Raw genomic sequence first — 26,845 nt, forward strand, 5'->3', positions numbered from 1 at the left:
TGCTCACCAGATGGAGACCAGAGGTAGCTCAAAGCAAGGCAAGGGGATCTACTCCCTGATGGGGGTCTGAGTGGCAGGTCCTGATCCCAATGTCCCTTTAGCAGCGCAGTGGAAAGCAGGAATTCCAAAGTTGCACTGCGTGCATGGAGTTTGAATCCTCACTGAAGATCCTGAGGCCAATCTCTGAACACAGACACAGCCCCCGTCTCTATGCCAAAGGACCACAACATGGGCGTTGGTGTAAGGTGGAAACGTAGCCTAACACCATGCCTGGCAAACAGCTAATGCTTCCTAGGTGGCAATCCTTCCCCTTCCTTTGAACACCCCGATGGTGTAGGCAGGTCAGTGTCATAATCTCAGGTTACAGGAGCAAGGGTAAAAGCACCGAGTCTCCAGACTCCCAGCAGGGGGTTCTTTTCAGGGGTAAATTGCTCCCAAGGGTGCACTCATCAGGCCTCTTCAGGGCTAGAGCACAGCAGGGAAACTGTAATGCGGCACTGCTGAATGGGAGCACTCCTGTCAAGAGGCTGGGGACACCGATGGCACTGTGAGGACAGACCCCGGGTGAAAACACAGCTACTCTCCTGGATTTGCCCCACCTGGGCCCCCGACCACGCTGACCCCGAGTCAAGCTGGGGTAGCCCGAGGGCAGACTGGCGTCCCCGCACTGCTCCTGGGCACCATGGCGGGCACATCAAGTCACAGCACGTCCGCCTTATTTGCCAATCTGTTGACTGTGCCCCCTGGCCCTCAAGTCCCTATTCATTGGGCGGTAAACATGTTACCTAGCAACCGAGTGTCAATATCAACAAAGGCTCGGATAAAGTTGTTAATCTGCAAGAGTGACAGGGGGGCCCTGCGCTCTGCGCTGGCTTCTCCACTTATTGTCTGCCACTTAGACTGGCCCACGAGGGTATCGATGCTCAAAAGACCCCACATCTCCCTCCACTATGAAAATTAAATGAAGTGTGCGTCTCAGGCAGGGAAAAGGCACCGGCATTGGCCTGCCTGGGGATCTTGTTTTTCTTTTCTCCTTCCTCCCCCCCAGTGCGGTGGCCCGTGGGGTAGAGTGATTCCCCCGAGGGCAGTGACCGCTGCTAATTTCCAGGAACAATGTGGACACTCCAGGGCCGGCCCGCGCACCCGAAAGGACACGCCTGTCATTTATCTTGTTCGAGGAGCTCCAGGTGGGGTGAGGAGGGCACAGCTGGCTCTGAGACTCAGCCCTGCACCAGGATCGGGCCATGGGTTGTTCCTAGGGAACAGGATCAGGCCGAGTGCATGGTGGGGGGCTGCCAGGGAGGCTGGGGACACAGAGGGTCCTTTCTCCCTGGAGCTCGAATTCCAGTGGAAGCAGCCCATAAGCCAATAAAGAAAGGGGTCCGTCGTGTAGGTACCCGAGGAAGGAGCGTTTCAGGAGGCAGGTTGGCAAATGCGATGTCCTGAGGACGGGATGGGTTTTTGTTTTTAAGGAGGTGAGGGAAGTCCCCAGTGTCTGTCTGTCTGCCTGGAAAGAGGGGGCTGGCATGAGGTAGGAAGGAGGTCTCAGAGGTCACAGCCCTCTTGCAAGGCCTGGGGTGGCGGGGGGGCAGGACCAGAACCTCGACATTTACCTAAGGGGGTGGGAAGCCAGTGCAGAGTTTCCATTTCGAGGTGACTTGGTCTAATTTCCAGGATAACCGCTTTGTGGAGAAGGGAATTCAGGGGACCGGAGTGAGCAAAGAAACCACTTAGGAGGCTCCAGAAGAGGCCAGGTAAGACGTGCTGGAGGCAGCAGTTCTGTCCCCAAGAGGCACCCTCTGCAGCTGTTGGTGGAGGAGTGGAGTGGGCATGAGGGGGGATCTAGCCTGGTGCTTGGGCTCCGGAGGCTGAAGGGAGAGTCCCCAAGCTCCAGGCTTGGGGTTGAAAGAATGCCTCCCCTCTCAGGGCCCATTCCTCATGGGCTAAGCACACTCCCCTCTGTCCTCTCAACCCTCCAGAACACTGGGAGAGCTGGCAGCACTGCCAGGTGGGAGCAGCTCAGGTTTGGAGTCTGGCTGAACCGGGTTCTGAGCCTGACAACCGCATTTACTAGCTGTGTGGCCTTGGGCAAGCCATTCAACCTCCCTGGGCCTCAACTTTTCTCCTTTAACATGGGCTCACGGCATCTACCCCAAATGGTGCTCAATCAATGCTTAATTATTTGTCCAGCATGCATTTTTAAAAAAGATTTTACTTATTTATTTAATAGAAAGAGAGAGCACAAGTAAGCAGAGGGTGGGGGGTTGGGGGGAAGCAGGCTCACCGCTGAGCAGAGAGCCTGATGCGGAGCTCGATTCCAGGACCCTGAGACCATGACCTGAGCCGAAGGCAGAAGCTTAACCCACTGAGCCCCCCAGGCGCCCCCCAGCATGCATTTTTAGTGCCGGGCACTGTGCAAGCTATAGAGATGAATAAGACCTGGCCCTTTTTCTCTTGGGGGCAGGGAGACTTCTGCCTCACCAGGAACAACTGCAGCCCAGGGAGTCGTGTCCTCAGAAAGCCTTGGCATCCCTGGTCTCTGCCCAAGGAGGAGGGGGTGGTGCAGAAGTGAATGGGGTCTTGTAGGGTTGGGGTAAGGTAGAACAGAAGGGGGAAGGGGCTGGGGTTCAGAGACCTAGGTTTTAGGAGGCCACTGCCCTGATTTGCTGGGTGACTGTGAAAAAGCCCTTCTTCCTCTGGGTCTTGGTTTCTGCACCTGCACAATGAAGAGATGGTACCAGGTGGTCTTCAACTTCCTTCGGGCCCTTGAAGCTACAGGGAGAAGGGCCCTCCGCCTGGAGCCTAGGGCCAGAGCTTGGCAGTTATAGGCTTGGGCTCACTGGGGCGAGGCAGTTTCAGGACAGTCTTTCAGAATACATCCCACAAATCCAGGGGTTCCCTTAGGTGGCAGATTCTGGGAGCCAAGGCGCTGCTGAGGCTCACTGATCACCGAAGGACTCCATCCATCACTGCACTCTTGGAACTCTTCTGATTCCTTAAAGGAAGCAGTGGGGCCCACGTGCTCTGGAGACCTCTGGAGGTCTCCGCCTTCAATGAGGAGAACACGGCGTCAGGACAATGCCTGGAGAAGGGAGAACCTCGAAGCAGGATCTAGTAATAAGACTTTACTCGCATTATGTGTAGGTGCATGTCACCTTTTTTAGTTACCCGTATGTGGTAAGGTCATGAAGTTTCTTTTATTTTTCTTGATTTATCTTTTAAAGATTTTATTTATTTATTTGAGAGAGACACAGAGAGAGCATGAGAGGGGCGAGGTCAGAGGGAGAAGCAGACTCCCCATGGGGCTGGGAGCCCGATGCAGGACTTGATTCCAGGACTCCAGGATTATGACCTGAGCTGAAGGCAGACAATTAACCAACTGAGCCACACAGGCACCCTAAAGATTTTATTTTTAAGTAATCTCTCCACTCGATACAGAACTCAGACTTGCAAACAACAGACTGAGAGTTTCATGCTCCACTGCCTGAGCCAGCCAGGTGGCCCGTAAAGTTTCTTTTAAAAATACATTCATTTAGGGGCAGCTTTCGGCTCAGGTCACGGTCCCAGGGTCCTGGGATGGAGCCCCTGCCTTGGGCTCTCTGCTCAGCGGGAAGCCTGCTTCTCTCTCTCCCACTCTCCCTGCACATGTTCCCTCTCTCGCTCCCTCTCTCTCTCTCTGTCAAATAAACAAATAAAATCTTGAAAAATATAAAAATAAGTAAAAATAAAAATACATTCATTTAATAAACAAGGTAAGAATTTTGAGACCAAAAAATTGTATCAAACCATATGAAACTGCCAATAATTGACCACTTCTGATGGCAGAAATGGAAATTTCATATGTTTCAACTTGCTGTGGTGATACCAGCTAGCATTTATGGCAAGGAGGATCTCATGGAGTCCCCCACAGTAAATAGAGCATGTGGGAAGCTCTATAATTGATTACCTACCAAATCCCAGTAGCTTTGTGACCTTGGGAAACACCTCCCACTCTTTGGGGAGAGGCTGGTCCCGAGCCTGTGGCTCTTCTCTGGTTCCATAGCCCATGATCCATCCCTTGGTCTATTTATGGAGCAGCTAATACACGAAGCACTGACTGACAAGGCCATGGTTGGGGAGTGGGGAGGAGGGATAGGATTCTGGCAAGACATTGTCCCAGTATCAGGGGAAAAAAGCGAAAGGCAGGCATGCATAATGTGAGGTCAGTGGCTAGACAGCACCTACGGGGTAGCCCATAGTGGGAGGTGTCAGCATAGACACAGGTGACAGGCAGGCTACCCTGAGAAGATACTGTGCCCTGAGCCCCTTAAAGGCCAAGACATGGCCGTATTCCCTGGTACAGGGTTGATGGGCACAGATGTGCCTCAAAGAGGAAGAGAGGTGGGGATCTGTCATTCTGTATGGGGCCAAGGAGGACACAGAGGACCAAGCAGTGGACAGAAGGGGAGAAGGCTAGGGAAGAGGGTCCCAAAGCACATTTCTCTTGTAGTCATGGGCTACACAGAGCTTCTGACACCCTTCCGGCTTACCAGCCAGCCCACAGAACTCGCCCTGGCCTGGGCACATGAGGCAGAGATGGTCCCAAGGTCAGCACAGATGGGACAACTGTACCCAGAGGCACTGAAGCCTGGCAGTGTGCACCCGGAGAGGGGCCTACTGTCCCTGCTGTCCTCTCCCCAGGGTTCCTGCTCAGAGCAGGTCTGAAGAGGTGAAGCCAATGGGAGCTGCATGGTCGGGCGTGGGGGGCACGGACAAGGCATCCAGGTTCCCTCAGGGATCCCCAAGATCACCGCCAGACTGGTGGGCTGGTCTTACAAAATAGGCCCCAAAGGATAAATGTAATTTGGGGTTCAAGATGCGAGAGAGAATAGAAATCAGGCTGGTGGTGAGGATAAAGGCAGAAGTGGGCTGGTTTGACTCCCAAGTCAGTCACATACAAGCTTCTCCTTTTTGTGTTCCCTCCTCACCCCGCCCTCCAAGGAAGAATGGCCAGAAGGAGACCTGCGTACAAACCCGTGGGAAAACACAAACAACGTTTAAAGCCAGAATCCTTCCAAGTTTCAGAGAGGACTTTAGAGAGGCCCCAGGGTGGGGAGGGTGGGGGGTTGTCTGGAGAGGGAAATGGTGAATGACAGACCTTCCGATTGCGGTCCAGATCAGCGGCAAATGGGGCTTGGCTGGTGTAACAATGAAAAAACGTGCCTTACTGGCCTTGCCCAAGACTGAGGAGTCTGAGGATCCGGAATTAAATCCTCCCCATCTTCCGCATTGTCCTGAGGTAGATAGGGCAGGGTGCTGTCCATGGCTGGGGGGAAAGCAAGGCTTGCAAGAGCATCTTCTTGAAGGTGCCTGGGGCCAGGAGCACCCTGGAGGGGCAGGCTGAGTAGTGCAGGGCCTGCAGAGAGGGGGCAGAGAGGTGAGGGGACAGCAGGAGACAGGATGGCAGCTACTCTTTCATTTACTGAGTCCCACAGAGAAGGTAAGGGCAGGTAAGAAGGGAGAGAGAGGAGGAAGAGACAGACAAAGAGGAAGAGGTATACCAGCAATGGGGAGCGTGAGGGGAGTCAGAAAGAGGGAAGGAGGAAGCAGGTGGAGTTGGCAGGCCGTGGCAGAGTCAGCAGTGGGGTGAGGGCATGAAAGATACGTATTTTTATCATGTGGAGTGTGGGGGCCATCATCCCCTCCTTGCTCCCCTCCATGACCAGCTTGTGCTGGGAGACCCTTGAAGGGGACACTGAGGGGACACTGTTCCCTTCCCTTGTGAGCAGAACGGGGGTAGAGACTGCTTATAGCTGCCACTCCGGTCTGGCTCAGGTCCAGGCTGTCCGTCAGCATGACCCCCAGAGCAAGCCCACCCCACTTGCAAGGTCCCAGCGTGCCGCCCACTATGACCAGCCTTCGTCGTGAGGCCTTGCTTCCTGGTTTAATCTGTGGGGGCCTCTATTCTGAGCTCTGTCCCTATCTGCCTGGGTCAGGTGCACCCCAGGGAAGCAGTGCCTGCCTCGGAATACCCCTCCCTGGTCATGACTGTCCTTACTCTAGCTGTCCCTGCCTCCTGCCACTCTCCGTCTTCTCCCCATTCCTTTCCTGGCTGGCTGATGAGTCGGGGGATCCACTTATTGTGCCCCAGATACATAAGTGATTAAATAATATATCCCCATATAGTACTTGTCCTGGAGCATGAGTAAGTGCTCAGCATGTTAGCTATTTTATATATTTTTTATTTTATTTTATTTTATTAGTTTCTTGACTCTTGAGTGCTGTGGTTTGCTGCTCTTTAAAATGAGATTAATGCAAGATCAAGGGCACCAAGCAGGGCACAGCCTCCCTTATGTGGGTCACAAAACACACAATCCGAATTTAAACATGAAGAACATGAGGCAAGCCCACATTGAGAGACATCTGTGCAAAACAACTGGTCGGACCCCCTCAAAAGGGTCCAGCTTGTGAAAACCAAGGAACAACAAAGGGAGGGGCCGTCCCAGACTGGAGGGTTCTGAGGGCACGTGAGTGCCAAACACGGAGTGGGATCCTGGGAGATCCTGGGACGGGAAAAGGATGTTAGCGGGGAAACTTACAGGATTTCAGTAAGGGCTGCAGGTAACTGAGCAGAATCTCCCCTCCGTCCATGTCCTGGTTCTGGTCCTCCCACCAGGACCCATACGGCATTTGCATGAGGGGAAGTGATAAAGGGCATGGGCGAGCTTTTTCGACTATTTTGCCAGAGTTTCCAAGTCTGAAATTATTTCAATATAAAAAGTTTAAAAGCAGGATTGTGGAGAGGATCGTCCCTCTAGGTTGTTAGGAAGAATTTGTTTTCTGTTCTTGTTTTTTTTTTTTAAAAAGATTTTATTTATTTATCAGGGGGGTGCGGGGGAGAGTGAGAGAGAGAGAGAGAGAAAGCGAGCATACAAGCAGGGGGAACTGCTGCCCAAAGGAGAGCAGGCTGCCTGCGGAGCAAGGAGCCCAATGCGGGACTCGATCCCAGGACCCTGGGATCATGGGATCATGACCTGAACAGAAGGCAGCTGCTTAACCAACTAAGCCACCTAGGTGTCCCTATTAGGAAGAACTTGTAAAAGTGAGTAAGGGTAAAGCACCTGGTGTGGGTCACCTGCCAGTTGATGAGTGCCGCCAACCAGTACACAGAATGATGGAGGCTATGAAGGCAGAGCCGCAGGGACTGGGCTAATGTGTAATGTCCTTGTAGCCCCTGAGCTGAGATTGACCATCTTTCATCTACAGGGTGGCAGAGAATTAGGCTGGGAGAACAGCACTGAGAAAGACCAAGGCAGATAAGAGCCAGGGCATGAGAAGGAACAGGCTGGGGTGGTGAGCCCGGGCCCTGAGAATGGGGGACATGGAGGGGCCGGTCTTATCTGTGGTCACCGGACAATCGAGGGGCAGAGCTGAGCCTGCATTCCCAGCGGGCCTCAGTTCCCTGCCCTCCACACTCCATCACACCGTATTCCCAAACACAACTGAATGTAAACTTGAAATACTCTGTTTTGCAAATATGGAAGCAAATGGGCTTTGCACCTAATGTTTAGGATTTTTTTGTAAGGAAGAGAAAGTATGTAGGTTCTAACTCAGTTGTGTAAGATTTGGTGGTCTTGAGACCAGAGTCAATCTGCCAACTCTTTTCTTTTTAAAGATTTTATTTATTTATTTTTGAGAGAGAGACACAGAGAGCACAACCAGAGGGGCAGAGGGAGAGGGAAAAGCAGACTCTCTGCTAAGCAGGGAGCCCCACATGGGCTCTACCCCAGGACCCTGGGATCACAACCTGAGCCAAAGCAGATGTTTAACCAACTGGGCCACCCAGGCACTTAACCACGTAACCAACTGACCTTTTAGGTGCCCTCAATCTGTCAACTGTAAGAAGGAAAGGTACCCAGGAGGTTTTCACTATGAAAAGCTGAGCATGACCTAGGCACCGAGCAATGTGTGCCCTGGCCCTGGTTAGGGTGCCAAGACATTTCACACCATCTTTGCACCTAGCCTATGGGGTGCTCCAACAGGTGCCTTGTTCCCATTTTGCAGACTAAGCATTGAGAATTTTGAACGAGAGCCTCATTCTTTGAGAGGTGTGTACTGAGCTATGTATAGGGGAAAAGACCCCATGAGTGGTGGAAGCTGGGGCTGGCCCCAGTGGATAATTGTTAAAACTGAGTGACAGGTGCAGATGGTTTGTTTTAAATTGCTCTCTCTGGGGCGTCTGGGTGGCTCAGTCAGTTAAGGGTCTGACTCTTGGTTTCAGCTCAGGTCCTGATCTCAGGAAGGCAAGATCGAGCCTTGTATTGGGCTCTGTGCTGGGTGTGGTGCCCGTTTAAGATTCTCCCTCTCCTTCTGCCCCTCCCCCACTCGTGTTCACTGTCTCAAAAATAAATAAATAAGTAAATTGCTCTCTCTGTTACTGTGTATGCCTGAACATCTTATAATAAACCATCTCTAGCAGGGAAACACTGGGTGTCATCCTGAACTCCAGCCCTGACTCACCCTTGCTGGGGTCTTGGTGGCCCATATAGGCTTGCTGGGACACAGCATCCCCAGCCTAGGTCCAACACTCCTATCCTCAGACGGTCAGCCAGGGAGCCTTCCTGGAAGAAGTGGTACCTGACCAGAGACCTATGTGAGTGTCCCCCAATGGGAGGAGCTGGGAAGGGTGGGCTCTCAGGGGGAGCTCTCAGGGGGAGCTCATCACAGACCCCGGGAGAGACATTGGCAAAAGTGCACATGAGAGATGTGCAGGGAGGTGGGGGCGAGAGCACACACACTGGAAAGGCGGGGTTGGTGCAACCTGGGGAAGGACCAAATGTGGTTGTGGAGGCCCCAGGGTGCTGGAGAGGCAGATGCGTGCTGGAGGGTCTCATTGCTCGGAGAGGCGGCACCTGGTGGGGAATATGGACAAAAGACCGGGGTCAGAATAGGTGTCCTGGAAGTTAGTGCAGAGAAGTAGGTCTGGAGCCCAGTTTCTCTATAGGGTCTCTTAGACTTTTCCCAACACTGTGCTCTGCTTCCCCTTGCTGCAAAGACTGTGATGTTTCCATACATCGATGATTCTCCTTTTACTCCTGACGATGCTGAAATAAAAAGTGAAGCAGGATGTGGAGGTTTCTGAGCAAAGCTAAGATCTCAGCTAGAGGTGTGGGAAGGAGATGTGTCTTCTGGGCTAAATGAGAGGTAGCCAAGCATCTCTTGTGGGGCGGACATTCAACAACGCAACAGAACAAGCCTGAAGAGAGAGTCGCTCTTAGAGGCATAGTAGTATTTTGTGGCTTACATGTACATTTTCTGAATGACGTATGAAATTGCACCCCTTTTCCTGTGCTGATTTGCCATCCGTATAGCTTTTTTGGTGACCTCTTTGTTTGAACACTTTACCCATTTTGGGGGGCTCATTTGTGGAGGCATAGCACGTAGTCTTTTGCCACTGAGTATGATTTTAGCTGTAGCTTTTCTGGAGATGCTTTTTGTCTGATTGGGGGCCTTCCTCTCTGTTCCTAGTTCCCTGAGAGTCTTTATCATGAACAGGGGCTGGATTTTTGTCATGTGTATTTTCTTCACCTTATGACAGGATCCCATCCTTGTCCTATTTAGTCAGTTAATATGATGAATTTCATTGACCGATTTTCTAATATTACACTACATTGCATTTCTGTGATGACTCATTGGGTCATGGTAGATTTCTTTTTTCTTATGTTGTTGAATTAAATTCAATGAAAACTTTCGTATTTACATTCACAGGAGATAAGTCTAAAGTCTTCTTTTCTTGTAGTGTCTCTGTCTAGTTTTTCTATCAAAGTAATGCTGGCCTCAGAGCATGAACTGAAAACGAGTGCTTTCATTTTCTGTAAGGGTTTGTGTCGAATTTGTATTATTTCCTCCTTAAATTTCTGTCACAACAAGATCACTTTGCCCAGCACCATGACCACCACCATCATGAGTCCTTCCACGTTCACACGCTCTGTCCACACTCACACTTTTCTTAAATAGACTTACTTTAACAAACAAACAAACAAACAAACAAACAAAACGCCAGTAAAGTGTTCTATAAGGAACTTCATATCCCCACCCTAAACAGAAGCCCGTAATATTTTCCCCTTCTTTTTTTTTTTTTTTAAGATTTTATTTATTTATTTGACAGAGGGAGAGAGATCACAAGTAGGCAGAGAGGCAGGCAGAGAGAGAGGAGGAAGCAGGCTCCCTGCCGAGCAGAGAGCCCGATGTAGGGCTCGATCCCAGGACCCTGGGATCATGACCTGAGCTGAAGGCAGAGGCTTAACTCACTGAGCCACCCAGGCGCCCCTATTTTCCCCTTCTTGGCCCGACACTTGACCTCACCTTACCCCAGACCCAAGCCATCCCTGGGCTAGACTCACAGATAAACTCCCCGCCACCCATACAGGTTCAGGTTCAACTACAGGTTGAACTATAAATGTTCAGGTTCAACTATAAGTGCTCCACGTGGTGAACCACACGATGGAGAGAGGTGGCCCAGAAGTCACCTCCATTGTTCCCATCATGCAGAGGGGAGGGGGGGGCTATTCAGACAGAGGCTGGGATCTACTAAAATTGTCCCATGTGCCACAAACAGTAGGTGTAATAAGTTCCGAGAATCTCTGACCTAGTCCAACACCCCATCCCCAGAGGAGGCAGCTGAGACCAAGCATGGCAGAACCACCTGCCTACAAAAATCACATGAATGAATGGCCAAGCTGGGGTTGGAGCCCTGTCACCTAACTCCTGCCCAGAGCTTTGTGTGTCGATAACTCTTCTTGTCCCTTGCACCCTCTTGCCCTTGTCCTGTTCTGTGCCTTGGGAAGATGCTCTCTGTGGAGCACTTGCCCCAGGCTCCTGTCCCCTGGCTCCCATCTGGATTTGCACTAGGAAGCCTTGGCAGGGTTCTGGAAAGTGGCAGGGAGAGAGAGGTCAGGGGATCCTGCTTGCCCTCTTTTGTCTTGTTCCAGGACTGGCTGTGCCCCTGGGAGTTCCAGCTTCTGAAGGGCAGCCTCCTTCCATATCTCTAGCTTTGAACCCAGAACTTGGACCCTGGGGTGGTGACACCTCCCACAATGGCCAACCCCTGTTGCCTTCTGTCCCTCCTAGCTCCCTAAACTCGATGCTATTTCTGCAAATGGTGCCTTCACTTAGAAGTCTCCTTACAAATGCCAGTCCAGGATTCCCTGCCGGATACATGCAGGAGCTCCCTCCCTGAATCCCCTACCACCTCTCCCCATCCGTGAAGCCTCAGGCCCCAGAGAAAACCCCCAAAGTCCCTGAGCCACAGATTGTCGGATGCAGGTGGCACTTCTTGTTGGCATGGTCCATCTGCACATGGCTAACTCAGACAGACCCAGGAGACTCTCCTTGAACGGAGACCTTGTCTTGGTCCCCCCAGGTGCCTAACCCACCCCAGACTGTCCAACCTCACAAAGGCAGGGGGCATCAGGGACAATGGAGCTCAAGTGACTTGAGCAAACAAAAATGGAGCATTGCCCTCAAGACAGCTCCTTCATATCAGGGCAAAAGCAATGACAATTCCAAATCCAGTCCCCTGGGAACTTCTGCAAACACACCAGGTTCCAAGAATAAGAAGCCTGTGTTTGCCACGGCACACACATCCAAACCAAACAACCAGCAGCCCATAGCACCTCTACGTGAACGTCTACCTGAAAAGGGATTCTAGATCTTGATAAGAAAAGCAGGTGCGCCAGCCCCCTCGCCACACACACACATAGAGCCAGAGCCTGGATTTCAAGTTAGGCCATGATTTGTATGAGGAACTGGAGGGATAAAAGGAAAATAAAGACAAGTCTCCAGAAAGATGCCGAGTGCAACAGAGGGCTTGCTGGAGGGTACCTATTTGTTTTGGGACCCAGAACTTTCTGGGACACTGCCTACAGCAGACGTCACCATGCCAGAGGACCCAGAGGCAGAGCTGAACCAGGTGACCCACAGGGTGGCCTGAGCCCACATCTCCTGACCTGGCAGGGAGGCAGCCAGCTGGAGCCCCGGGAATCCCAAGCCAATGGACAAGACTGGCTAGCAGTTAGGAATGATTCTAGGAGCCCCGGAGCAGCATGTCAGGTCTTAATTTTTCTTTTGGGGGTCACCAGGCAGGCATTTGCCTACCCACCCACATGAGGAGGTCCAGCAGGGGTAGGAAGGAAGAGAACCAATGTTGATGGAGGGCCGGCTGCAGGCTCGTCTCTGCACCCGGGACTTTGTATCTTTGTCGATTTCACTTGAGGTCCTTCGGCAGTGATGATGGCGATAATGAGATCTCTCATTGTACTTTTAAAAACGTTTTAATTGCCTTCATGTAGCATATAACTATATCTTACTTGGCATTAAGGAGCCTCTCTGCTGTAGGAATGACAACACGTAATGAGAACATAGAGGCCTGGGATATGAAGCCATTTGTCCACATAGACTTAAATGTGGAATGCCAGAGCCAGAGCCCAAACCCTGATACCTGACTCCACATCTGTGGTTCTTATCCTACCCAGCTCTTCAGCTCCCAGTGCTAGAAGGTGGCTCATCACATTCAATGGAATGACTCGAGGCTCAGCTGATCTAGGGAGTGGGACGGAGCTCCTGGGGCAGAAGAAGGTCAAGGGGACTGGCCTTCACCGAGAACCATCTGGTGCTGGGCACTGAGCTTGGGCATTATAGCCCAGAGCCAGAGCGTGAGCCATGGGTGGGTGGAGGGGAGTGGGGGGAGGAAAGCTGTGGGCGTTGCTACTGCCTGGGTATCTCCACATGGACTTTTCCACCAGGGGGCGCCCCTTAGCGATGTGGGGGGGCTCCTATAACATAGTGTGACCCTGACACTTTCACTTCCCTGGTGCTGGTGCACGGTTTCTAAATGATCCATTTTCACATGAAATCACAGCTGCAGGAGCAAGAGCATGGGCTCTGGCCGGGAACTATCTTGTCTTCAGCACGTGACCACTGATGGCCCCCCTCTCCTATAGTGACAATCGGATGTCACCATCATTGGGATGGCTGCTCTGGCCCATTTCTTGAGCTCCCAGACAGTGGTCACGGAGGGGAGCCCCTTCCCCCGAACAGGGACTGCGACCCACGCTTTGAGACAGCCTTCTCAACCTACAGTTCCATCAGTGATCTGGGAGCAGGGGGTGTGGGGCCAGGCCAAGCCCAGGGAATGGGGGAGGACAGTTCTCACGTCCTCCTCAGGGGTTCTCAGCTATGGTAGCTCCGTGCTCAAGCCAGACCCAGAGCAGAGTGCAAGGGGAAGTCTCTAGAAGAAAGCAGAGGACCAGGGCCTCATTCTGGGCTCCAGCTGGGCCAGCTCAGTTCCTGGCCTGCAAAAGCCACCTGGCCAGGAAAAAAACCTGTCTGGCGAGCCGACAGTGCCTGAAGGAGGAAGGAAGCCCGCAGAATGGGGAAGTCATTGAGGACTCCAGCCAAATGCCAAGATAAAGTCATCAGCTGGGAAGGAAACCAGGTCACAGGCTGAACAGCACGGGGCCTGGTCTGCACCAGATTGCACATGTGTGAACCACACGTGCACACACTACTCTCCCACCCACGTGCACACACTATTCTACCAACCCTCTATCAAGGGAGGGAAGTGCCTGACCAAGTATGTGCTGGGGCTATAGGAATTGGAGGTTGCCAGAGCTCCAAAGCCAGTGATGACATGGGAAGGGACGTTGAGGCCCATGCGGGAAGGTGCCAGCAGATACAGGCTTTATAAGACCACACTGAAAGCAAGAAAAGTCAACCATTTCCTCTGCAGGGGAGGGACTGTTTGAGAGCTCTGCATGGCAAAGGTCACAGAAATGTCTCTCACCTGGCAGCGCCGTCCAGGGCTTTGTGTCCCTCACTGGGGTGGGGGGTGCTGGCCATTCTGCCCATTTGGCACGTGGAAAACAGAGGTTCCCTGGAGTCAGGTCTAGGCTCATATCCAGAGCAAATGGCCGTGTTGGAATTCAGTCTCGGAACTCGCCCTCAGGGACCTCGTCTTTCCCACCACCCTGTCTTCAGGATGTAGGGACCTGATGTCAACGGATGAGGCGACACTGTACAAACACCCATGGACCCAGTGGACAGTGTTTGTGGGTAAAGTTGAGGCTGGGAGCTGCAGGAGGAAGGACCAGGGAAAGCATGGTCCTAGCCAAGCATGCTTTCAACAGGCAGAGAAAGGAGCAGGTAACGTACAAAAGGCAGAGATAACAAGAACAGGTAATGCACCAAAGGACTCCAGAGCTCAGTGTGTGGTGCAAGGAATCTTGGGAACTGGGAACTGTGCAGGAGACAGGCAAGAGATGGGTTTTGCCCCTAACTCGCTCAAGGACCTTGGGCATCTGTTTTCTCTGTACTCCCTTTTGTGCTTTTACCTACGGAAATCCATGCGCCCACTGACCAGCCCTGCTCTCACTGAGCCAGTCCTTCAAGGGGGTGCTGATTGGCACCGCCTGACTCTTGGTCGTCGAGACCTTTGGGACCTGCCCCTGTGCCCCTTCCCGGCCAGGCCAAGTCCCTGCTGCCAGTGGTGGCCCCACTGCCTGGGGTTTTCTAAACCCTGTGACCACTTCCTGGATTCCAGAGCTTGGCTCTTCCGTGCCCCACCTCCTCCCTCAACCTTCTGGAATTTTAAGCCCCAGAAAGCAGAGGTGTGTGTCGGGGGGAAGAAGTGCCGATCCCCGTTTCCCTGTTGCCCAGTACCCTCCTAATCACAGCCTCAGACCTGGCAAGGGTTGTGTAGAAAGAATGAGGGTGGAATCACAGAAACAGAGATGACTTGGGGTCATCCCTGGGTCAAATGCAGGCTCCAACACCCTCAGCTAATCACTCACCCTCTCTGAGCCTGTTTCCTCATTTAAAATATAGGACCAGAAGTTCCTGCCTCCTGAGGTTTCTTGGAAGATGGCTGAAATGATACCAAGACCAGGAGATGGACCCGTCAAAGGTGTTCTTCAGTAAACAGTGCCTTTGTCTTCATGCAACCCCACAGGGACAAAGACAGCGTGTGCCTGCGCTTATTAAGTGCCTACAGTAGGCACGGATCAATGGGCCATATTAACTATGCTATGGTGCCTTATACATTTTATATTGCATTTCATGGCAGTATCATTTGCTTTGATAGAACAAAGTAGAAGAGATAAAGACCTTCCAAAATGGACCATAAAACGCAGACTCTCCCTCTAGCAAAACCCACTGTTGGGTCTTCCATGGAATAGCAGGTAAAGAGGCAGCTTGTGCGCGGGGCAAGGGTGCATGAAGAACTTCTCCTCCTTGAGCTCTGGGACGAACAGAGCCTTGGGAACCCCACCCAGAGGAGCACATGCGGCTGGACAGACAGATGGTGGGAGGGGTCAGTCACCGTCCTGGGACAGACTGAGTCTCCTTCCCCATAGGCATCACACTCTCTCTTCCTCCCGTACAGTTACATACAGCATTCGATTCTCCTTCTCTAAATAACAATTCTAGATGCAGAATTTCTAGACTTAGAATTCAGCTTATCCAGTGGTTTCCACACTCTTTTCTTCCCCTCCAATAAAATTAACCCTAATTGCCAATAAAGGAAACGTAGGTATTGATCATTCTGGTTAAGGAGCTAAGCTGTGGGGGGTCTTGGGTCCCTACCCACTGTCCCTTCCTCATCCCCTGAGGCCCACAAAAACCCACAGGGGCCTGGGAAACCAGGCGTGAAAACCCTTTAATAGCTGAGTAAATGAAAACTCACAATCTGCATTTTCTCAAATGCACATGAAGTTGGTATTAGGACATGCTCTTGTTCTCTGATAGTTTTCTGGGTGCTCAGCTGATCTCTCTCATGAGATTGCAAAGTCAAGGTGGGCTGCGTGTTTTCTCCTCCTCTGGGCTCCGCTGAGCGCTGGTAAAATGTTTGCAAATGTTTTCGGTTGTACTGACTGACATGAAGAGGACCAGAGAACTGGGCCAATGTCTCTCTTAAATAGCAACCCCTGTTGTCCCTGCCCAGTGGGCAGAGCATGCTCAGAGGTCTCCAGGCTTATCCTGAAGTCCCAGGAATCTGCAGCTGCCAGAACCCCTCCAAGGAAGGCCAGACAATGGAGTATGCTGACCATGTCAGGTTTGGGCTGTCTGCAGAGCTAGGATCAGGTCCTTCGGGTATGGGTACAGAATCATGGGGCCAGGTGGATGCTCTGACATAAAAGAGTGGGGCTTCAGCGTGGTCCAGGGGTGGGGGACGTAACCCCCACTCAGGGCTGCCTGTGAAGGAAGTGGCCCCCAAGCCACCCTGGGCCAAGAGCAGGGAACGAGCAATGCTGGAGGGAGTACTTACAGAGTCCGGACACCCAGCTCGGCAGGGACTCTCACATGTCTTAACCATTCAGCTCCCTTGACAACTTTCAGGCTGATCACTTTTGTTATTCCCAGGTACAAACCCAGAAAATGTTTGTACACGTGATCTTGCTCAACAGCAACCAATGAGTAAGTGAGGGAACGTCCACTGGAACCCAGTTTCCAGGACCTTGAAGTTCACACCTTTCCCACAGTGCCTATCACGTGGCCAACAGAGAGAGGCAGAGCCGTGTGAGGTCAGGGGTGAGGGGGAGGCATAAAGGGACCTTTAAAGGTGGCTTTGGAGTCTAAACTCGCCCCCTGAACCACACACATGGCTTTTGTCTTTGTCTGTCCATACAGGGCAGGAAGCCATTCCCAAGCCCCACGGAGCACCCCTGATGTCCAAAGAGTCTGAGGAATGTTCTCAGGACCAAGCCCTCATGGTGGCTGAGCAAGCCCGGCTGCCTTAGAAAACCTGTTTCCTACTGGATATGCAGATAGAAGAACGAGCAGGAACGTAACTAGAAACGCCAAACGGCGTTGGCGTTTCCCCGGAGCAGGTGCTCCTGGTCTCCCGCAGGCAGCACAGTGAGCGAATTCCTCCTCTGGAGTCCAGTTTACCTACTGTGTTTCAGGCCCATCACCTGTTTGTCCAAACTGGATCTACTCACTCCCCTTACTCATTAGAAGCTGCCAGAAGCTGAGAGTAAGCTCTGCTGCTTGGTCAACACTGGCCCGCGAGGACAGCCAGGGTCTCTGATGGATGCTCAAGGGGGCAGTGTACGCACCTGGAGCATGCTAGCTCTGGGTCTGCTGGTTCCTTTCTGGAAGGCCTTTCTGGGAGAGTGAATCTGACTTCCATTTGTTCTCTGGCCTCCAGGGCAGCCGGCGTGTGTGCGAATGTGCTCCCAGGCGTGTGCTATGCCGAGGAGTTGTGGAGGCTTGGCCCTCGCCATCCCCGAGGGTCCCCAGGGGTTCAGATTGTGGATCCCTCAAAGCAACAGGTGATCTACAATCAGTCCATCTGTCCTATGGACACTGGCCCTTCAAGCTGTTGAGGTGAGGAGATGAGCCTACGACTGGGCTCAGGTCGGGTGCCCTGTCTTTGTCTCCTGTGGCCTCTCTCAGCATGCCAGTGTTTCCTGAGTGCCCGTAGCCTTCTCATGTGCCCCAGCTGCCCCTTGCCACCTGCCCAGCCTCAGGACAGCCACCTCCTGAGACTACCCTGCTGCTTGGAGAGTACTGAGCTCCCTGTCTTGGAAGGTGTTCAAATATGGATTGTGCCATGGCAGAAAGGTGAAGGAAAGACCCCAGTGGCCGATGGAATGGGGAGAAAGGCAATACCAGACAAGAAGATGAAGACACTGCCATTCTTTGAGGATTGTTTAAGGATCAAGGAAGTTTTAGAAGGCAATTCTACCCTTGCCAGCAGCCTTGAGCCTTCAGCGGCCTGTCTACAAGCAAAAAGCTCTCAGCTGGAGTTCTGGTCCTTTGCTCTAGGACTTTCCCACCACAGCTTCCACATAGGCAAGGCTCAGATCTGTCTGTTCCATAGCCAAGTGGGTCCAAGGAGAGGAGGGAGATAAGGCAAGTCCCTCTGCTGCTGCAGACATTCGGTCTCGAGTCCTCCCATGAGCCGCGGGCCCGAGGGCAGTGCGACTCCGCGGACAAACACGCCCCGAGCCCTTCCCACCACCACGTCACATCCCGTCACCTTACAACAGCTCTCTGGGGGGCAAAACCAGGCATCTGGCTTGAGCTCAGTAAATATTTGTGGCATGAAAAGGACTGCTCACTGGAAGTAGCCCCTGACCGTCCTGTGAGGCTGCATTCCCACAAAAGCCTCAACTCTGCTCCATCCCGGCCTCTGCTAGACCTGCAGGAAGTGCGGGCTTCTCCCAGCTCCCTCCCATCAGAGCTGCTTGGGACACCTCCCTGGGGCCAGGGCTCCATCCATGCAGGTGAGGCTCACTGGGGAAGCTGGAGGGAGTCTCACCTGCCCAAGGCCAGTCCTGTCAGGAGTTGGGGACCCTCAACCTCATACCTGGGGGTTGTGTACTTTCAAGTCTGCTGCTGAGCGTAAGGTGAGATTCCCACCGGCCTCCATGCATCCCCCAGCCCTGAGCGAGAGACAGAAAGCAGCCCAGGCTGTCAGGGGGTCAATATTTATTGTGTCCCTACTCTTGGCCGGGGCCTAAGAGCCAGTGCCGCTGGCTGGGCCAGGCCTTGTGTGCTGTGGAGCAAGACCCTTAGCAGTATCTCCTGGGCTCTAAAGTGTGAAAATTCTAGTGGCCCAGCTCTTTCACACACACACACACACACCCCTATATACTTTTTCCCTCAAGCAAACCTCTTGTCCTAGGGCAGCTGGCTTGGCACAGGTTTCTCTTTCACCAAATGCTGCCTAAGGAAAAGGCCCACTCCTGACTGTGAGCCCTGGGGCTGACCAGCTCCCCTACCCTCCCTCCCCTGTTCTGAGCTTCCCTTCAGGTGCCTCGATGCCCCACCCAGAAGCCTGGCCTCATCTGGGGTCACGAAGGAATAGCTGATTTCCGTACCATCACCCCTCCTTCCTTCTAGGTTCACCCATGGCCTGACACCCAGAAGGTGGGTGAGGAACACCCAGCCCCCGGGTGCAGAATGAGGGAGCCCCAGCTCAGACAGGCCAGAAGGCCAATGCCTTCCTATGGGTCAAGCACAGGATGGGAAAGAGAGACCTCATTTCTGCCTTTGGAAAGGAGAGAAATGGCTTTCTAAGAGAAGTCCGGCTTCTCCCAAAGGAGGACTCTCCAGGTTCTGCTGGGGCTGGAAGAACAATTTCCCACAGGGGACGTCCAGGGTTACTCAACTCATCGACAGAAAGCTGAGAAGGAGAGCTTTGTCCAGGCACCGACTGGGGCCAGGCCCTTCCACCCCTCAGTCTCTCGCAAGCAGAGACCGTGTCTTGTCCTCACAGTGCCCAGTTTGGGGCTGGCACCCAGGAGGCCCCTACCTGAGCTTTAGTGGCACAAGCCGCCGGACACACATGGTCACACGTGCCAGCTCATACTCAGCCCATCTTTTCATTGGCTTCATTATTCTGGAACTCCTGGTTTTCCACCGGGGAAAAACTTGTCTTGCTGTTATCTGGCTGATTTCTTTCACTCCCGAGGGATCGAGTTCTCTGTCCAGGAGCCTGGGCAGGCCTGGCCGTCTGCAGACAGAAAAGGGTCTGTGGGATCCCTCCCTGTCTCGTGGTCCCACCACACAGCCTTAACTGCAGTCTAGTTTGTCCGTACTCCCATGTTGAAGACATCAACAAAGAGTAGAAATCAGAGGGTGGGAATTTTCATAGAGGAAAAGTGGCCCAGATGAAGAGCCCTTGGCACCCAGGCCTCATGAAGCTTGGTGAGGACACCAAGAAGAGTTGGGCCCAATAACACCCCACATGTGTGCATCAAAAAGGGATAGGTGACATCAGACGTCCACATGGGGCAGTGCCTCCAGGAGTTCTTCCAAGTGTCCCCACTCTCTAGCCCCCCAACTCCACAGTAAGCATTGCCCTGCGAAATCACCATAACCTGAAGCAGTTCCTGGCAGCGTTCTTGTAACGGGGAGAAATTCGAAACAACTAACGCATCCGGCCCCAGGAGAGGATGGCATAGGTTCTCTGCATGGACTAGCATGCAGGCACTACACCTGCTGTTGGCAGTGAACTTCTCACCAGGCTGGGGGGATGTACTTCTGACAAGAGGCTAGGGAGAAGACACAGATTCCCAACAATGTCTACAGTACTCACCAAGAACGTGGACTCTGTGGTCTGAATCCTTCTCTGCGTTCTTCTCACCACATGTAAGCCTGGATCTGCCAATCTCTTGAAGCTTCCTTTTGTGCATCCAGAAAACCAAGTGACACCACTTCCCTCCAAAGGCAAGAACAGGTAAATAAACAGTTCCGGGAAGCCCGGGGGCACTCTGGACCCAGTAAAGGTGATGAGGCAGCCGCACAAACCATCAGATCCACGTGTGTGAAGGATGGGGACGAGAGCCCCCATGGTTGTCTCCAGGTTTCTCATTGTTGAACTCTACAGTTTCATCTCCATCTTCTCTAAAGACTGCAATTGACCTTCAACGTGGAGCCAAATCACTTTATTCTAATGTAGTATATCTTCCTGGCAGAGGTCCCCCAGGCTCAGGCCGCTGTCCTGGCTCACCTTGGTTCCCCACGGGGTCCAGTGAGGGGACATGAGTAATTCAGTGACGCTCACCTGCTCCCCCCTATGACCCACTCCCGATGGGTGTCTGCTTGCCACTCACCCGGGATGACTAATGGTGTGAAAGCCCCTCCAGCTTCTGACCCTCCCGGGTGGGCAGCTGGAACTGCCAGGGCCGGACCCCTGATCGATGTGCCAATGGTTCCTCTCCGGAAACCTCTCTTCTAGCCGGGCTAGCTAGCTCTGCCTAAAGACAAGAAACCCTTCCCATAACCACATCCCCGGTAGGAGTAACTATGCCCTGGCAGAAGTAGAAAGTCATCACAGGCCTACATTGAACCCTGCCTTTGCTGAGTTAACTGTGTGGCATTGGGCAAATCGCTTAACTTCTCTGTGCTTTGTTTCCTCATCTATAAAATGGGAGCCAGAGCAGGCGATCCCCAAAAAGGTTGTTGAGAGAGCTGAATGAGACAGCATACATAAAATCTCATAGGAGGAACTCAAGACCATTCTCTCCTTCTCTCTGTTTCCCTTGGTAAAGCCTTTTCTCCCTTTGACAGCAGGACCCAGTTCCCAGGGTGGCGCCCTGGGACCCAATCTAAATCTGTTCCCCTCACCAGAACCTTGCTGGCTTGGGACCCCTTCCTTAGATACCAAGTGTTGGTGTGTCCTTGGCGGCTGCGGCCTGCCACTGGAGGGAGATGGTGGATTGCATTGTATCAGGGGTCTTGCCTATACACAACAGGAAGCACAGCAGCATGAGTAATGGTGGGGATTTAGGGCGTGCGGCGAACAAGGGTGTCTGACGAGGGCACTCGAGGCCCTCCCCTCCAGCTCATGCGTGTTGACAGCTGCCTCTCCTGCTTTGGCCCCCAGACCCAGGAGGGCCAGGAGAGCTCAAGGGCCCCTGGTCAACACGAGGGGCTGAGGTCACAGAGAGGAAGGAGCAATTTCAAGGCAAGCCAGCAAGCATTGAACCCTTGCCCTGCCACCTATAGGATGCATGTTCTTGGACCCTGGCCACAGCTTACCGAGTCCCTTCATCTGCCAAGACAATGAAGGACAGAAACTCCTATGTTGTGAAATAAGGAGCTTCGTAGGAGGCAGTCAAGGAACAGCGTGATTAAGGCACAAAGGCGATGGGAGGTCAACCATTTGTCTGAAATCCTCTTTGAGTGACATCAGAGGCTCACACAATACATCTTTCCCGCTCAAGGTGCTTCACTGACCCTTCACTGTGGTTCAACCTCCCAAGCAAGGAGCTGCCATTGGACTCATTCTGTGCTGGCTGGGGAAGTGTGGAGCTCCCTCCTCAGGTCCTAGCGCTAGAGGGCTGCGAGTTAGGACTTGACCCTTGTTGACGGACTCCTGAGCCTGGAATCCTTCCCCCTACACCCACTCCATCACCCCCGACTCCTACTGCAGAATTCTCCAGCTGTTGTGCCTTGTGACTTCCTGATGGGGCAGAGACAAGTTCTACCGTGGTTCCATAGGGCTTTTGGGGGGTTCATTTCGGCCTCCCTGGGCAAACATCCCGATGAGCCCCCGAGGGCAAGGGAGCCCAGGGGAAGGGAAATGAGCAGAAAAGTATAGAGTGGGAGACAGTCTTTCACTTACCCCATCCTACCCTTGGAACGATTCAGGATTCGGTCATTCTTTTATTCTACCCACCAACTAGGCTTTCCAGGGGAGACTTGGAAGAAAGTTCTGAGTGACAGGCACGGCCCAGGCAAAGGTGTGGAGGTTGGCCAAAGCAAGATCTGTCCAGAGAAATCGAGGAGACCTGGCCGAACAGAGCAGAGAACTCCGGAGCAGGGAACAGAGGCTCAGGCCAGGTGAAGGAGAGGGAAGGCTTTACCTATAAATCTGTCCGGCTCCTTCTGCCTTGCCCCCACCAGCCCCTCAGCGGCCCTGCCCATGGCTCCTTCTCCCTTGGGGGGCCCAAGAGGCATTTGTGGCATTTCTCAATATCCTCTCTTGGTCCCTTGGGCACCAGTCGGCCTTCCACCTGTTCCCTGGCGGGGCCGGTTGCATGATAAGAAAACCAGGAAGTTCAACAAGCGTAGAGGGCTCGGACATCCCTGTGCTCTGTGCCAGAATAAACAGGGCCTGGCGCGGGGCTGAAAGGTCCCATCCCAGGGCAAACACTGCCCTTTGCCAAATAGGGAATTGTTTTTGCAAAGGCAGTGTGTGTGTGTGTGTGTGTGTGCCCGGCAGGCGGGAGGACAGCATTTCCAGCAGGGCCCCTGACTGCTCAGCCTCATAGGCTCTGACGTCATTTCTTACTAACCCTGCACTGAGTGGGGGTAGGGGGGCCGGTAGGTAACAAATGCAAGGGGAGCCTCTTTGAGCCATTAATGGAAGATACAAACTGTATTACAAAAGAAAATAAAAAGGAATGAGTAATCTTCCTGCGGGCTCTCAGCAGAAAAACAGCATCTGACCTGATCTTAAAGGGGCCCACGGGGTTGGCAGGGAGGGCAAAGAAGACCCAGTCCTCTCACAGGCGGAAGCAAACATGTGACAAAAGTGCCAGGCAGCATGTAAGCTGGCCCGGCCGGATTTAAGGGGGGCCCCACCGTGCACCACGGGCAGGTCCTCTGTGACCCTCTGTCTCTTCCTCTGTGACATGAGGAATGCAGCCCCTCCCTGGGGGGGGCACCCTGGTGTCCACTGAGACAAGAGCCCCAAAAGCCCTTCACTGTGTCCCTGGTTCATAGAAGACTCTCGGGAAAGCAGGCTCCTGTCTCCGGCCTCGGGTGTCACGCCAGCTGGGGACACGGCAGCGCCACACAGACGGGCCAAGCCAGCCACAGGTTCCTTCAGGTGCTGCCGTGAGTGTGCAAGAGAGCACGTTGCCCCTGACTTCACACACCCAGTGGTCAACATCTACACGCAGGTGAGCAGCTCGTGTGGGAAGGCCCCGGCCTCAGTGGTGCGTCATACATCACAGGCAGCTGCTTTGTAAACTGCAATAAAGTAATTTAATGCTCGTGATGAAATCTATGCCCTACAGTGCTCGTTATTAATAGGAATTAAATGTATTTCAGGTAACAAAATGGTGAGTAATGTGGGCGATAAACACAGCCTGTGAGTCTGGCCTGTGATAGAGTGTTCTTTGGCTCACACGGGCCCCTCCAGAGAGACCCATGCTCATTCGGCGATCAGCCACCCCTGGAGAGGGCCCAGGTTACTGAATCATGGCACGTACAGCTCAAAAGGCACGCATGGTGAGCCACCACTCACCTTCGAAGATACCGCCATGTCCCACAGCTTTTCCTTTGCTGGGGGTTTGCAAAGTTGCTCTGTTCACTCTGATACACTCATGCACCATCCTCCTCACCGCACATTTTCGGTTTGCTGCTTCTGCACCAGAGCCCCGCCCACAGCCTGACACCTAGGTCCCAGGCCACCCCTTGGAGATACAGCTCTATCCAAACCCATAGCCGCACACACCCACAGTCCCATGAGTAGCCGGGCCCAGAGAGCGAGGCCTCTCAACCACAGCACATGCGTGTACACACATGAACCAAGGGGAACCCTAGATGCACACTCCGCAGCACACTAGGAAAGGCGTATAAGTCTCTTGGAGCCCACCTGGGGGAGACAGGATAGCCTGAGTCATGACAGTGCCCTGCTCCCGATTTTCTCCCCATAGTTTGCAGCCAGCCTCTGTTCCCACCATGCACCCCGGGGCCAGCCCCAAAGACTCCAACCCCTCCAGGCCTTTGCTCATGCAATTAAGGGCCTATCTGTCTTCCCAAGATTTAATCATTGCCTCTGTGAAGCAAGAGCCTCCTCAGAGCTCCCAGAGTAAGAAAAGTCTAGGTTACACTGCAGTCACAAATAGTCCCCAGATCCTAAGAGGTTTTGACTGTCAGTGGGATGGCAGGGTGGGGGCACTATTCTCCACACAGTCACTCAGGGACTCAGGCTGCCAGCAGCACCACTATCTTGCACTTCTGCCTGCTACAATATCATCACAGGCTGTGCAGGGTGAGAGGGAAGGCTCAGGCCAAAGCAAGGTGTGTCCCCTGCACTCACGTTGCATTAGCTAGAGTTAGTCACTTGGGCCATCTCCCAGCAAGAGGACAGAGATTCGTGGTCTTCTATGTTTGCCCATGCTGTTGTCACAGATTAACACAAACTTAGTGGCTTAACCCAGCATGTATTTATTCTGCTAACAGTTCTGGAAGTCAGAAGTCCAAAATGAGTCTCTGGAGCTAACATCACAGTGTCAGCAGGGGTGGATTCTTTTGGAAAGCTCCCAGGGTGCCATGGGGCACAGGCACCCTTGTCCTCCATCTTCAGAGCCCACAGGATAACATCTCTCCTCTTTGACCTTCTTTCTCCCTCTTGCAAGGGCCTTGTGTGCACCTGCTTAATCCAAGACAGTCTCCCCTTCTCTTCATTTAGCCACATCCTTGAAGCTCCTGTTGCCACACGAGGTAACATTCAAAGGTCTGGGGTTAGGACATGGTCACTCTTCTGTCTGCTACAGTGTTCCAGAAAGCAGAGCTAGGACAGAGGACTCCGTGGACACTCAGCTATCCAGCGCTCCTCTCCTGTCTTGCCCTTGTTCTGGAATAGGAGATGAGGCCTGAAAGGGCAGGCGGCAACCGTGAGCCTCTCCGCCCAGCAGGGGCCTGGCACGCAGCAGAGGCTTGGGAAAGTTTGCAGGAAGGGAGAGAGAAAGGAAAATATGAATGAATTTGGCAAGATGAAGAGGTGTGTGAGAACAGAAAAAGCAGGAGAGAAGGTGGGCGGCCACTGATGAATCGAGAAGCAACCACAGCAGGGACAGCCAATCAGGAAGCCAACTGTCCTGCAGTGGGGGATTCAGAGGGAAGCCCTGGCCGTTCACGCCCGGACTTGGAGGAATGGTGAGGAATGGTGAGTGGGAGAAGTTAGGAAAGAAAGGGTGGGAGGAGGCAGGAGGCAGAAGGCACTAGTCTGAGCTGGGTACTGTGCTCAGTACCATCACACCAGAGGCTCCCCGACGGCCTTGCAAGCAGCCCCACAGAGATGGGGGATGAGGACTGAGGAAGGACACAGCCCTGATCCAAGTTCACACGGCTGGACAGTGGCTGGGCAGGAACTGACAGCCCTGTTTGGCTGGTTCTGGAACCAGCTGCCATCCCAGGACATCCAGCTCTATGCCAAACTTTGCCACAATCACAGTCCGCTCAGTGTCCCCAGCTCTTAAGGTCTCAGGTCCTTTATCTGTAAAATGAAGAGTTCCATCTGGGGGACCTCCAAGCTCCCTTTCAGCTCCAGCCTCCCGGGGTGCTTGGGCAGATCTAGTTGATCAGGACTGGCTTTCTGGAGGGATGGGGGGGGTGGGGTCTGAACTGCTTCCCACCGACAACAAACCTACAGTTCCTTTTATGTTGCCAAGAGACAATCCAGGGCAAGGAGGGAGAGGCCCGTGGCAGAGATGACTCCATGCCCCAAAAATGAGAATCACAGCAGCCCACAGGATTGTGCAAGCTGCCCGCGAGGCTGCCAGTCGGCCCTGGCCCGGAGGAGGGCTGTTTACACTCCCTGGAGTATGTGCTTGCCGTCAACTCTGTTTCTGAGTACACAGTCCTTCAGCCTGCCAGGAGTATCTGTGTGGGGACAACAGGGATGGGCCTTGCCAGGCCCTTTATCCCAGATACCAGACACCTGTTCGTTCGTTCATTCCTTCATTTGTCCTTTCATTCATTCATTTATTCGTGTACTCAATCATTCCTTGAGTGTTTGCCAGGCATTGTGCAAGACACTAGGGATATGGAGGTAAACAAGACAGGTCTTGATGAGTCTCTAGGACCTGAGAACCTCGAAGAACAGTGAGGCACTAAATATAGATAATGACCCTCCCAGCAAGGTTGGTGCTACCGTAAAGGTATGTGCCTGGAGGTTAGGGAACACAGGGCAGGGGACTTTGGTATCTTCCTATGGAAAATATTTAACTAATAGTTTTTAAAAAATCAAAACAAGATAATAACTCTATACTCAATTACCTTTAAAACCTTTTTTTTTTTCCTCATGAATGAAGATAGGTGAAAATGTCACATTCAGTTTTCTTTAAATCACCCTGGAGGCCTCAGTCATTTTGAGAACTCCCTGTCTGCTAGAGCCATGCAAAGGTCCAGGGGATTGTACAAACACCTGTCCTCCCAGAGGGCATGCTCTTTGATATCTAATGGCTGCTGCTATATGCCTGGTTGGAGGTTCAGGACACTGGGGTATGGCTATGACTCCAGTTTTTCTGGACAGTGAGCTTTGGAAAATCACAGCCATGTCCTAAGATGTGGCTATGCAGGGGGCCAAGGTCCCAACTTTGGGACTTAAGGCTCCTTTGCCAGT

The 26,845-nt window shown here is 52.9% G+C and overlaps 2 long non-coding RNA genes across 2 annotated transcripts; both read left to right on the forward strand.

Moving 5' to 3' along the window:
• Positions 1-785: 785 nt before the first annotated feature.
• LOC309843897 lies at positions 786-3,775 on the forward strand. Its single transcript, XR_014300401.1, has 3 exons — positions 786-1,187; positions 1,675-1,754; positions 2,485-3,775. It is a non-coding gene; the product is annotated as an uncharacterized lncRNA (long non-coding RNA).
• A 12,890-nt stretch (positions 3,776-16,665) lies between these two features.
• On the forward strand, positions 16,666-23,496 carry LOC309843901. Its single transcript, XR_014300405.1, has 2 exons — positions 16,666-18,263; positions 18,883-23,496. It is a non-coding gene; the product is annotated as an uncharacterized lncRNA (long non-coding RNA).
• The last annotated feature ends 3,349 nt before the right edge of the window (positions 23,497-26,845 follow it).

The sequence above is a fragment of the Mustela nivalis genome (assembly GCF_964662115.1).
Source record: "Mustela nivalis genome assembly, chromosome: 11".
In the NCBI taxonomy this organism is placed as follows: domain Eukaryota; kingdom Metazoa; phylum Chordata; class Mammalia; order Carnivora; family Mustelidae; genus Mustela; species Mustela nivalis.